Consider the following 12,777-nt stretch of genomic DNA (forward strand, 5'->3'; position numbering starts at 1 on the left):
GAGCTAATCACAGAGTGTCAGAGGGCACTGGCCCCAGAGGTTTAACCTTCAGGAATGAGATAGGCCAGCATACAGCAGTGGACTTGTTGATTTTAGGACATTGTTGTCTGTTGGTGATCAGGGATGCCTAGGCACCTCCACAGCTATGCCTTGGCAGATTGTGTGAATGCCAAGGTTCTTTACGACAGAGTCCTCCATCTTGGCTTTGTGATCACTTCTGCAGAGCTTAGGTGTTTGGCTCAGACTTCTGCTACCTAAGTACTGAACAAAGGGCCATCTTCTACCTGAAGGATATTTAGAAAGCTGCCCAGTTCCCCTCTTCAGGGATAAGAATCTGTAGGAAGGCAGACAGCCAAGAACTTGTGAAGGGTTGATTTAGTGTTGTAGGGGAGATATCACACAATGGGAACTGCTTGTATGGTAATACTGAGAATGTTATATGTGCTGACCTGTAATTGAGTCTAAATAAAGAGGATTACAGTCATAAAAAGACTGCCCTGAGACGTTCAGGAGGTAATTTTCCATGGAGAGATTTAATTAAAGCAAACCAAACCACACCCCCACAAACTTATGGTCTGTCTTTCTTTCCCAAGATAAATCCTGCTAGTGAGAGCTCTACCCCCAGCACCTTAAAATATTATTCATTCATCTTTGTTCCTTTACAACAATCATCATGCTTGCTGCCTTGTGTTTCTGAAAGCAGATCTGTATTCCTACTGGCTTAGTTCAAAATTATACAAAGGAACTTCAAGCTAACACTATAAAGGTTATTTTAAAGCAAGAGCCTTCAAAACACCAGTGGACATTCTAAGAATTCCTTGAGGTGGGTTTTCATGATAAACCAATCAGATTAGTCCTGTGTTTCATTGCTTACTAAGTTACTCTAAGCCCTCTTGTCTGCTGTCTTATAGGCAGACATCCACTTACTCATGATGCAAGAAGCGATCATGTGTCTGTTATGCAGAAGGGTTAGCATTTGGGAAGAGTAATATAGGTAAAGTTAATTACCTGTATTAACTAATAACTTACATGTGTATCTAGGGCATTGTATCCCTTGGCTGAGAGTGGACCCCAGGGCTTCATGCATGATGGGCAAGTTCTGTAGGACTGAGCCACATCCCCAGCTGCTCGGAACACTGAACTGTGTATAGTCTTGAATCCCCAGTGCTGTAGCTAATCATCGCATGTGACCTTGATCAATTTACTCCATAACTCTGACCCTTAGCTACTACACCACCAACGAAACAGCAACTACCTTCCCTTATAGTGACAGAAGCCATGGGTAAGATGCAGTGCTCTGTACAAAGCAACCCATACTGCAGTTACCATACTGCGTTCACTATAAAATTATGTAATCACACAGCGATGTGTTATGTGTACAATTTACATACATGTGCATATATACAGTTATAACCACATCATTTGTATTTATTTATAATTTGCTTTCCCACAAATATTCGGGACTCTGAAAGCACAGCCGTTTAAGAATTCTGAGCTCAGTAAATACAAGAGGTGATACGCTGGTGAGAGGTGTTGAGTGATTCTTGTTGGCTTCTTTTGCACTGATAATATTTTAACAAAGCAGCACTAATTTCTTTATGTGCATGAACAAACCCACATACTTATGTGCTGCTGCCCCCTACTGCTCAGACTCAGTAAATACAGTTCTGCTGTGATCACTCAGTCAGAAAGCCTCTGGATACCTTGTTTGTCTTCCTCCTTCTCACTCCCCTCCTCCCCTCCCTTCTTCCTCCTTTCTCTCCGTCCCATCTTTCCTATAATTTTATTTTATCACTGAGAATCTCCAACATGAGCACAATGCATTTTGGTCGTACACAGCCTTTCCTCTCTGCCGTCAACTCCAGCAGTGCCACCACCCTTACTTCTATAATACAGCATGTCTCTTATTTGGCCTGGGGGTGTGGCTCATTGGTAGAGCTTTTGCCTAGCAAGTTTGAGGCCCTGGATTTTACTACAAATGCAAACCACGAAGCACCACCCAACTCAGCAAAACTGAAGCCAGTAGACCAGTTATTAGTATACACTCATCACACTAGGTCAGTTTCTTTGAATCCTGACTGCACTATGGCTTACCACGTGACATTTTACCTTGCTATTTTTTGAAACAGTTATCACATTGGCTGGATGGATCTGCTGAAGTGTATTGATTCCCTTTTCCTTTTAAAATATGCAGTAATGAATCTGCAGCCGGTTCAATGGGAGGATTTATTGGCTTCTTGCTGCTTATGAGACTCATTCAGAGTCCGAGTGACTCTGAAACAGCACGCATCTCCTTACAACTAGAAGGCTCCTTCTGGCAAGGCCTGCCTGCTCTACTTCAGAAAGGGTCATGCCATCACCTCTCCTCTTAAAGAATACAACTGACCCTCAAAGGGGAACTAGGAAGCAGGAGAAACAAAATTATGGTTGAGGTTGGGGAATGATTAAGGTGTAGATTGTGTGTGCTTTCAGAAAAGGTGTTCACAGAAGTTTAATCCTCCGTATGAAGCACTCATTAGCAGCCAAAGTGGGAGTTGAAACTGTTGACATACAGATGTTTCCTTGTTAGACCATTGCATCTCTTGCTCCACCCACACTGGAAGAGCAAGAAATAGTTCCAGATATTGCTAAACGCCAGTCTGGGGATATGGATCAGTCGGAGTGTTTGCTTAGCACTCACCAAGGCTTGGTTCCTTCCATAATACTGTGTAACTGCGAATGGTGGTACACACCTGCAGTCAGGAAATTGGGTGGTAGAGGCAAGAAGATCAGGAGTTGAAGTTATCTTTGACTACATAGCAAACATGAAGACAAACTGGGCAGAGAGAGGAGAGAGAGAGAGAGAGAGAGAGAGAGAGAGAGAGAGAGAGAGATTAATTGATTAGTTTTTAACTGTCCCTGGGCTGAGAAGCAGAATACACAATCTCTTTGTGATAAGTATATATAAAGAGTAATTTTTATATTTTAATTAGTTTAGTATTTGCAATAATTGGGGACACATCTTGCATGATCCATTGACAGAGTCAGAATCAAATGCTACCACGTGGTGAATTTAGGCTTGCAGGGTTCCACCCATTCATGGACTCCTCTGATGATAAGGTCTCTTCATGCTCCTGGTTACAATCACCATGCATACCGCTGTATCATCCTCAGCAAGCCCAACACATCCTGTCAAAGTTATGTTACATGCCTCTGGTTACTTCCCAGTGCCTGGTTGTCTCACACACACTTCCATAAAGCCTGGTTAAAAAAAATATTCCTCTTGTACACAGCTGCTTGGTGGTCACTGCATTTTTTTAGTTTCCATTGAACACAGTTCATATAAGTGCATGTAGCAAATTTTTTTGTTGTTGTTCTTGTGGATTAAATGTCATAACACTGTAATGTTCAGAGATCAGTAATGGTTGCCAAGGTTCCTTGATGTAAGGTCCTATCAGAGACAAAGGACCTATCTGTGTACTGTCCTGCTCTCCTTCAATATTTGCTTCTTCATATTCCTTTCTTTATGCCCACTATGTGGCTGTACAGGCTGGAGCTGAAGTCACCACATCTGAGTTTCAGAATGGAAAAAAGGAATAGAGATGTCCAGGACTTCCTTTCTAGTCATCTCCATGTGGCTTGTGGGTGATGAGAGCCACATAGTTACCGAGCTACAATGAAATCTGAGAAACTGAGTCTTTTCACATCCTCTCCTTTAGAATAGAAACCAGATGAGAGGACATTAATATGGGGTGTGAACTGTGACCCTCAGTTGCATTTAAGGCTTGAGTCTCATCTCATAGCCACCCACAACCACTTGCTGAGAGTCTGTTATGTAATGGACTGTTAGCATCTATAAAAATGAAGATGTATTTACTAGCTTCTCTGTGGTAAGCTAGGGGTTACCATACTATTTGATGAGCAATGACTTAGAAAGTAGTGTTTGAAGGGTAAGTAAAGATCGAGGCACCTAATGTTGGACATTAGATAGATAGGCCTATGTGGTCCGTATAAATAATCACTTCTTTGTGGTCTCCATTTTCCCTTAGGAGATAGAATAAATAAACATGCCATAAATCGATTTCAAATCATTCTCTATGTCCTTGGAAGTATTGTATTCTGTTCAGGCGGGGAATGGGAATGAGAGTGATCAGGATGCTAGGTGAGACTGTCACACAGGAAGAACATTCTTTCCTAAGGTAGAGAAAGTGTGTGGAAGGTTTCTGGTAGAGGGCAGTTCTACCTCATGGTGCAGCAGAGGAGGAGGAAGTGGCTGACAGAGGAGGAGGAAATGGCTGACGGAGGAGGAAGTGGCTGACGGAGGAGGAGAAAATGGCTGACAGAGGAGAAAATGGCTGACAGGAGGAGGAGAAAATGGCTGATGAAGGAGGAGGAAATGGCTGACTGAGGAGGAGGAAATGGCTGACAGAGGAGGAGGAAATGGTACAGCAGAGGAGGAAATGGCTGACTGAAGTTTGGGATGAAAGATAGCAATGCCTCTCAGTGACCTTCCTGCTGTGCTGTCATCTCCCAGGAACTACGTTAGCCACCTATTCACCTCTGATCCTTGTTTGGCTGTCATGCACAACATAAGATTAGGAGTATTTGGCTATAAATTCTGACATCGAAATACAACCCATTCCTGGTCTATGGAATCCTAGGATTTGGAAGAGCTTGTTCTTTGAGATGTATTATTAGAAATCTGAGTCAAGAATGGAGGGATTTTGTGGAATGTCTCAATTCATGTATCTGAACAAGGTTCTTGCACAGGTTGGAAAGAAGACAGAGAGCTCAAAAAGCCACCTCAAGCCCTGTGGACTTCAATCCTCTGCCATAGGTTCTATATTTTTGCTGACATAACTCAGTTGAATCCTTGGTGTCTCCTTTTCGACTATTCTGCCTTCTGTTTTGGAGCTTCTGCACACAAAACCTTTTACCCTCACAGACTAATGTGAACATATTCCCAGTGCCTTTCTGTGCAAAGGTTTATCAGAGCAACTTTGACATGTGTATGCAGATGATTAAAATTATGTTACAATCAAAAGAAATATAAAATATGATCCACACAGAGAAGACCTACTTTTGCTATATAGTATCAAAGAAAATTGGAAATAAAATATCCATACAAATGAACTTCAGAGGGGAAATAAAAATAGCATCAGGAGCAGAGGTAATAACAAAACTGTAATGCTAGAAAAACTCAGGCAGAAATAACAACTGCCAAAGATCAGATAGATTCCCGATGAAAGGGGAAGAAAGGTGGGCCAGGTAAAATTGACTTCCTTGCCACAGGCCTCATGGGGCATGGGACAGATGTGGAAGAAAGGGTGGCAAGGTTGACATTTGAGAATGAGTAGATGAAGAGATACTGAGAGACTACACAATGTTATTTTGTTTTGTTGTGTTTCATTTGTTTGTTTGGTTTGGTTTTTCAAGACAGGGCTTCTCTGTGTAGCTTTTGGAGTCTGGGTCCATCCTGGAAGTCTCTCTATAGACCAGGTTGGCCTTGAACTCACAGAAATTCATGTGTGTCTGCCTCGTGAGTGCTGGGATTAAAGACGTGCACCACCACTGCCTGACCACAAGGGGGATTTCTGTGGAACTGCTTGAGCTGGGGAGAGATGGAGAAAGGCAGCATCCTCTACATTGACACCAGGAAAGTGGAAGAAGCATGGTAGCTACTGGTGCCACACGATAAAGGCCCCTTCTGTAGGTCTCCTTTGAAGGCGCATCTCAGCCACCAGATCTCATGGCTGAGGTCTTGTGGACCAAGGGCTATAATGTTAATCATAACAGAACCAGTGGCCCAAGAATGTAACAGCCGTGCCCATTACAGAAGTATGTATTAATAGTGGTATGTCCAAAAGAAGAAAGGAGGAGACCTTAGGCATGGAAACCATCAAAGTGACTTTAACAGAAATATAAAACATTTTTTTTTATTTTGTTCTATGAGCTGGCTAAATGCTTATACATTATGAGTCATAATGTTACATAAATAAACTTAAAGGCACCAAAATAATGAGAAGCATGTGCTTGAGACAGTAAGGGGAGATAGGAGGGATGGCTCAGTGACCAAGAGCACTTACTGCTCTTGCAGAGGATCTGGGTTCAGGTCGCAGCACCTGTGTTGGGCAGCTCACAACTACCTGCTACTCTGGCTCCAGAAGTCAGGCGAATTAATCTGGCCTCTGCAGGCACCTGTGCTTATATGCATGTACCCACATATAGACATAATTAAAAATAATAAATTTAAAGAGACAATAGGAGGACAGATCAGAGTGAGTTGGTCCCATTGCCATCCTCACCCAAGGCTTCTGCTGCAGATAAGGGTGTGTTTTCACTTGTTAACAAGCTAGAGATGCATCTCTGTAAGAGGCTGTTAAGTGAACAGACACATTGCCGAAGGCAAGCTGAATTGGAAGCGGAGCATAACAGGCGAACATGATCAGTCATGTGAAAGCATGAGTGTGCCTTCTTATCAGCACAGTGAACAGGACACAGGAAAGTTCATACACTCACTGACAGAAGGGCAGAGTCCTGCAGGGCCATTCCCACTGACAGCGGAAGGCAGAGCCCTGCAGAGCTGTTCCCACTGACAGAGCGGGATGGAGCCCTGCGCAGGGCAGTTACTGAGGTTTTGCAAACAGGAACCTATTTTTTGTGGCATGGAGCGGGTTGTTGGGGGAGAAAAAGGAAATGGGTGAGGAAACCATGCCTTAAGATTTGTAACTGGGTCTGCCATTAAAACCTAGTACTGTTCCTGCAGAGGACCCATGTTTGGTTTCCAGCACCAACATCTGGCAGATAACAGTTGCTTCTAATTCTAGTTCCAAGGGATCTAACACCCTTTCTCTGGTACCCAAGGGCATCTGTACTCACGTATTCATGCACACATATATGCACATGACTAAATGTAAAATATATATTTTCTAAAGATTTAACTTCTAAAAGTGGAAATGTATTTTTTAATTATTTTGTGTATGTGGATATTCTGTCTGCATCTGTGTCTATGTATCACATATATATAGTGCCTGCAGAGGCATCAGATCACATGGGACTGGAGTTAGAGGCAGCTGGGAGCTGTTATGTTGATGCTGGAAATCGAACCCTTGTCTTCTGTGAGAGTAGCCAGTGCTCCAGCCCGCCATAACATGAAGTTTATCATGAAATACATATCCTGTGGGAGCCGTGGAATGAAAAACAGAAGGTAGTTGTAACGTGCTGGCCCACAGAATTGAACACATACAAAATGTTCCCTTTAATAATTGATAAAGTGAAAGGGCAGAGGAGGGGGACAGGTGTCTGTTCACTGTAGAGAAGTGGAACGTATGTGGAGCCTTTCCATAAGTTCACACATGTGTGTCACATGACTACATGTGCCCACGTGAAAGATTTGAGTTAATGGGCACAAGTGTAGATGGGAGAATACAGAAAAGAAAATTTGTGTTATTACAAAATAGAAGACCTGATGAAAAATGTACACATCTAGATAAAAATAATGACTAGAATTTCTAAAGGTGGAAATAAATTCCAGAGGAAAAGTCAGTGTGGTGGTGCTGAGAGTCTGTGTGTGAAAAGCGAACACTGGGTTTCTGGGGATGCTCCCAGGGCCTTAGTTAATCTGCAGCATTATAAACAAGGCTGTGCCTCCTCCCCACGGGGGACTGAGGGGCCCTGTGGAACAGAAGTCTCATTACATGCTAACATGTGACCAACCTTGCAAGAGCAGACAGGGGTGAATTCTCACCTCTCTGTGCTTCAGATGCAAGAAGACCGAACAATGTGACAGCCCTCCAGTCTCTATGTGCTCCTGTGGAGAATGAATGGCAAGATAAGAATATTCAGTAGACTTTTGATTCAGAGCAGATAAAATCTGCAGATGGGACAATGACCTTGGCTGTGAAGAAGAAGACAAAGGACTTTTATTGAACATTTATCATCTAGGGTTGGCCACCCTGTGGTCAGTCATTTTAGGCATTTTGATCAGTCACCCAGAAGTGGATCTCTGTGGCAGTCTCCAACTACTCCAAAAAGAAAATGTTTCTTTGGTGAGGGGTTGAGAGACACTTCTGTGTGGGTGTAGAGACAAGTATTTAGAATGCAGTTTGGAACTGTACTGGTTTAGGGAAGTGGCAGAGCGGCAGGAGTGGGGTCTTCTCACCAGCCAGGTAGTTGGTCAAGTTTATGGCGCCATGCATGGTTTCCCTCCTACCAAGCAGGCCCGCAGTACAGGTAGACAGCTGTTGGTTACCCTAAGAAATGAGCACTGTCCTTTGGTACAGCTTGCTTTTCTGGCCATTGTTATGGCCCATAAGCCTTACAGCTGGGTAGGAAATATAAAAATTAAAAGTGCTTTTGAAATGTCATATATACAAAGGAATTGTTTACCTACGCATCACTTAATGAGAATGGTTCATAAATTTCATCTAATCTCAGGGGCTATCTAGTCATTAAGACTTTGTAAGAATTCGCCAAGAATAGATTATAGACCGAAAATGATTTAGAGATGGAATTAAACAGAAAAGAAAATGTTGACTCTGAGAAAGCTCCTTGGTGCCCAGTAGCGTTAAAGGAAACAGTGACAGAGTAGGGAGAACTAGGAATCCTGGTCTTGGAGTGAAGGTGGCTGGAAAGAGATCTGGGCATATAAAGTAAGATGCATCTTCCAGAAAACAGGAGGGTATACAAGCATCAAATCATGCCAAGGACTTGTCTGAGGGTGCTGAGGTCGTCTCTGCGCTGATGGGAAAATTCAAATGATGAAGAATATTAAAAATAATCTTAAGCAGTATCAGAAAGGATTTTATAGCCGGGCGGTGGTGGCGCACGCCTTTAATCCCAGCACTCAGGAGGCAGAGGCAGGCGAATCTCTGGGAGTTCGAGACCAGCCTGGTCTACAAGAGCTAGTTCCGGGACAGGCACCAAAGCTACAGAGAAACCCTGTCTCAAAAAAAAAAAAAAAAAAAAAAGAAAGGATTTTATAAACACAAATCCCAATAACCTGTTGCTAAACAGAATTGTGATTAGGTGATTAGATTGCTCCATTATCCAAAACTCTTCAAGTTTGTTAAAGGAGAATCCAGTATCATCAGGAGGTTGCATCTTTTTTGTAACTGCCAAGCTGAGAGTATACTGAGGGACACGGAGGTGGCTGTGACAACCCAGGTAAGGTTAGAGGAACTTGGCCTGAGACGGCCGCAGCTGTGGAGCTGGAGTCTTCCGTCCAACACTTTCTGTGGAAAACTTTCTAACATGCGAAGCAGTGAAGACCCACATCACCACTTTCTGCATAGGCAGTGAGCATCTGACTGCATCTGTCTCCGTATTCCCAGTCCATCTTCCATCCCGTGTCCCCCCACCCACCTACCCGATCCCACTTTGGAGTAATTCTGGTTCAGTTTGTGCAGATGCTGCCCTTTCTCTCCTGCTGTGGTGGAGCACATCCAGTCTGTGGGAACTAACAGCCCTTAGACAGGTGTCATGCCATCATCATTTTAGCCACCCTTCCGTGCTCATCTGATGGAGGTGACAGGCCACTCTGAAATATAAGTTTTCTGTAGTTTCCAGGAGTTATTTGTCTAGCTTCTTTTGGAAAGTCACCCCTGTGAACTTGTAGCACCACCTGTCTCATCCCTTTTAAATGAAATTCTTTTTGCAGTTCTAAGGATGGAACCCAGGACCTGTGCACTCTGGACAAGCGCTCTGCCACTGCCTACACCTGACGCTTTCCCTCTGGTTCCTGCATTCATTCTCTCTCTCTCTCTCTCTCTCTCTCTCTCTCTCTCTCTCTCTCTTCCTCTTCCTTTATCTCTTTCTCCTCTCCCCTCTGACTTTATAGCATTTTATTCATTGCCTTTCATTTGCATGGGTCATTGAGGGAAGGGCACTTTTAAACATTTTGTCAAAGCAAGGAGTTGATGCTTTCAGAAGTACCCAAATGTCCATTCTAGTGACTAAATCACTGAGCAGTCCATAGTTCTTTCAGAGTATCTGGTCTACAGAGTCTGCTGTTACCATTCAAGAACCAGCGGGATGCCAGCTGGGCACCCTCCTTGTGCAGCAACATTGTACAGCACTGGGGGACTTTGGCTCTTCTCTGTCTTATGCTGGCTTTAGAAGAGATTATGGAGTTGGGTTGGTATCAGCAAAACCTAGTGTTATCCAGGGAATTTGTGTATGTGTGTATGTATATGTATGTGTTTACATGGATTTGTGTGTATGTGTGTACATGGATTTTTGTGTGTGCGCATGGATTTGTGTGTATGTGTGTACATGGATTTGTGTGTGTATGTGTGTACATGGATTTGTGTGTGTATGTGTGTACATGGATTTGTGTGTGTGCATGGATTTGTGTGTGTGTGTACATGGATTTGTGTGTGTGTGCAAGTGTATGTGTGTGCATGGATTTGTGTGTGTGTGTGTGCAAGTGTATGTGTGTGCATGGATTTGTGTATGTGTGTACATGGATTTGTGTGTGCGTGCATGGTGTATGTATATATGTGTATGTGTGTACATGGATTTGTGTGTGTTCATGTGTATGTGTGTACATGGATTTGTGTGTATGTGTGTGTATGTGTGTACATGGATGTGTATATGTGTGTGTTTGTGTGTGTGTGCACGCGCACGCGTGTTGCTGCTGGAGCCTGGCTCCATTCCGTGAATAGATTTCTGCCATTGCAGCAGTTGGATTCCTGTTCTACTCTGGAATAAACTGACTCCAAATCCTTCCTCTAGGTAACCCTTCCCTTTGCCCTCCAGTGATGTCTCCACCTCATTGCTTTCACTGTGCTGACTCTCCTATCAAATATGTGTTATGACATTGTCTTCTCTGCCGCGGGTAATTAGATCGCAGCTAAGCCCTCGTAATTGCATCTGGGACACAGCTGGGATAAGGGATAGCTTACATAGGGAGGCAAGGGGAAATGACAGGAGCTGGTGCTAAGTGCTCCCACGCTGTCTCCGGCAGATGCAGCCAGAGCACTCTCCCATCCATCACTTGTATGCTTCTGTGAGTTGCTTGTCTCATACTTGCTGTCAGAAAGAAGTTTCTGGAGCCATGTGTCTCTTAATGAGCCTCAGAAATTAACATTTCTTCTCAGAAGGAAATAACAGGCCAGAAATATTTTCTTTCAAGTCTCAGTAGAATCTCTGTGACATGAGGCCCTATTCCTGTTGGGAGACAGGCTCTCACCATTTGGGGCACTACAATAATTCAGCTTTCAAATGGGCTACATTACCCCAATATATACTTCTACATAAGAGGCTGGGCCACACCACTGGTCAACAGACGCCAAGTGTGCTGTGAGTCCTAAGTCATGCCTGAGGCTCCAGTTCTCTCCAGATAGAGGTAAGTAATACCAGCCTGCCAAGGTGGAGGCCTTGTGATAACAGAATGAAGCAGGTTGGTATCTTGATAGGGTGGGTTTCTGTAGTTGCCAGAACAAAGCAGTCAGCTTGCTACAGTTGTTAAGTGTCTTCTGTGTTCCAGGCATGGTGTCTTCATATTTACACATCAGTATTTCTGTCTCAATGAATCTAGGAGGAAATATCCATTGCTCAGAAGGAAAATTCAGGCCCAGGGTGAACGTGTGCAGTTGTCAAGATCACACAGAGTTAGTGGTAGTTACAGCTTGGTACTCTTGATAGAGACTGAGCAAATGATAGCTTCCTCTCTCATCCCTGTTGCTCACGGGGTTTATGACAGAAAGGGTGGGGTGCACCAGAGGCACACTGGGGAGTTAATGAGGTAATAAACATGGAGGGCTGACTGTTTATCCATGATGAGCTGTTTTCCGAAACCGTAAGTTGAAGTCCTCGACTCTGGCAAGGACGGTGTCCAACACCATGTGTCCTCACTGGTGCCTCGGTTTGCCTGGCAGACTTAGAATCTTACCACTTATTTTGAAAATGCTGGTGTCAAACCATCTGCTGAACATCTGCTGTCTTGTCCCTAAATGTGTCAGGGGACTGAGGCAGACAGCTGAGTTCCCAGTTGTCCTACTGTAACATGCCATTTTAGCGTGATAGGAAACTATGATCAAGCCTGCAGGCCCATAAATTACTGGAATGTTCTTCTCTGGAGACAGATGACTGCTTTCTAAAAACAATATTTGTGTTCACGTTATGATGCCTTGTAAAAACACATGGAGATCGGGGCTGACTAGGTGTCCGGAAGCACTTGACATATCAGGGTCTAAATGTAGGCAGTCCCATCGGGCAGTTGCCTCCCACCGCAGTGGAGAGCAGGTAACAGACAGTGTTGAAACTGAGCCTCTGGATCCATTAAGAGGAGAAAGGCTTAATGGGAGCCACAGAGGGGCTGGTGACCCAGGCTAAAAGGCACTTGCTCCCCTAAGTATCATAGAGGGCATGAGTAGGGAAACCTTGATGAACAAGTTATTGCTACTTTTTGTCATTTAAAAAGTGTGTCAGAGGTAAGGAGGATTCATGAAGAACCATCCCAAAGAACAGCAACTTTCTTCTCTCTGCACCCAATCAAGAGGCTTCCTTCTCACCCTGTCTGCCTTGTCTTTCTCTCAGCGAAGCTCTCGGTGGAGACTTCCTAAAAGGACACCAATCATTTCATTTTCCCTCCCCATTATTCCATGACTAATACAGGTATATTTCACAGAGTGATACTTGGATGGAGCAGTATGAAGCATTAACTTGTTAATTCATTATTAGGTAATTCATAATTGTTTAATTCATTGTTCACTCAATATGCATTTAAAATGCATTTGATAAGCATTGTGTGCCTAACACTGTGAAGGGTCCCAAGGACTCTGCTGAGTACTCAGA

General features: G+C 43.7%; 1 protein-coding gene across 2 annotated transcripts in view; it reads left to right on the top strand.

Moving 5' to 3' along the window:
- Positions 1-12,777, top strand: part of Gas2 (growth arrest specific 2) — a 113,456-nt gene that overhangs the window by 95,216 nt on the left and 5,463 nt on the right. The gene's annotated exons all lie outside the window — the stretch shown is intronic.

This window comes from Chionomys nivalis, chromosome 23 (assembly GCF_950005125.1).
Source record: "Chionomys nivalis chromosome 23, mChiNiv1.1, whole genome shotgun sequence".
Taxonomy (NCBI): Eukaryota; Metazoa; Chordata; class Mammalia; order Rodentia; family Cricetidae; genus Chionomys; species Chionomys nivalis.